This window comes from Theobroma umbraticum, unplaced genomic scaffold (genome assembly GCF_002168275.2).
Source record: "Theobroma umbraticum cultivar Fairchild unplaced genomic scaffold, ASM216827v3 scaffold_20.0, whole genome shotgun sequence".
Classification (NCBI taxonomy): Eukaryota; Viridiplantae; Streptophyta; class Magnoliopsida; order Malvales; family Malvaceae; genus Theobroma; species Theobroma umbraticum.
In genome coordinates, this window is record NW_018397266.1 from 108955 (window position 1) to 109979 (window position 1025).

The window sequence follows — 1025 nt, forward strand, 5'->3', positions numbered from 1 at the left end:
ATGTGAATCCAAAGCACGAAATCGTGATGCTACAGTAGGGCATATGTGAGACGACTGTGGCACGACAGGGTTTAGAGTTTGTGACACGACTCGAAGGGAATATTTGAGTTGACATTATGTAATATGTAATACGACAGAGAATGTGGCATGAAACAGCATGGTGGGAATGTGTGATAGGGCTGTGACATGGCAGGGTTCAAAGTTTGTCACACGCCATGAAGGGAATCTGTGACACTTTAGAGTTCAAAGTTTGTGACACGGCATGGAGGGAATCTATGACACGCCAGAGTTTAGAGTTTGACACGGCCTGGAGGGAATCTATGACACTTTACAGTTCAGAGTTTGTGACACGCCATGGAGGGAATCTGTGACACGCCAGAGTTCAGAGTTTGACACAGCATGGAGGAAATCTGTGACATGTCAGTGTTTAGAGTTTGTAACATGGCATGGATGGAATCTGTGACACGCTAGAGTTTAGAGTTTGACATAACATGGAGGGAATCTATGACACGACAGTATTCAGAGTTTGTGACACACCATGGAGGGAATCTGTGACAAGGTAGGGTTTAGGGTTTGTGACACGCTATGTAGGGAATTTGTGACACTCTAGTGTTCAGAGTTTGTGACAGGCATGGAGGGAATCTGTGACACCCCAAAGTTTAGAGTTTGACACTGCATGGAGGGAATCTGTGACACGATAGTATTCAGAGTTTGTGACACGCCATGGAGGGAATCTGTGACACGACAAGGTTCAGGGTTTGTGACACGCCATGGAGAGAATCTGTGACACGTCAAGGTTTAGAGTTTAACATGTCAGCATTCAGGGTTTGTGACAAGCAACGTTCAAGGTTGTGACACGCCATTGAGAGAATCTGTGACACGCCAAGTGTGTGTCAGATGACATGGGTTGAAATTGTGACATGACATGTTTTGAAAGTGAAAGAAAAAAAAACGGGCAAAAAAATGAAGAAACCGATACGACTTCCATTGAATGAATATTATAAGGCCATCTCATTTTAAATTAA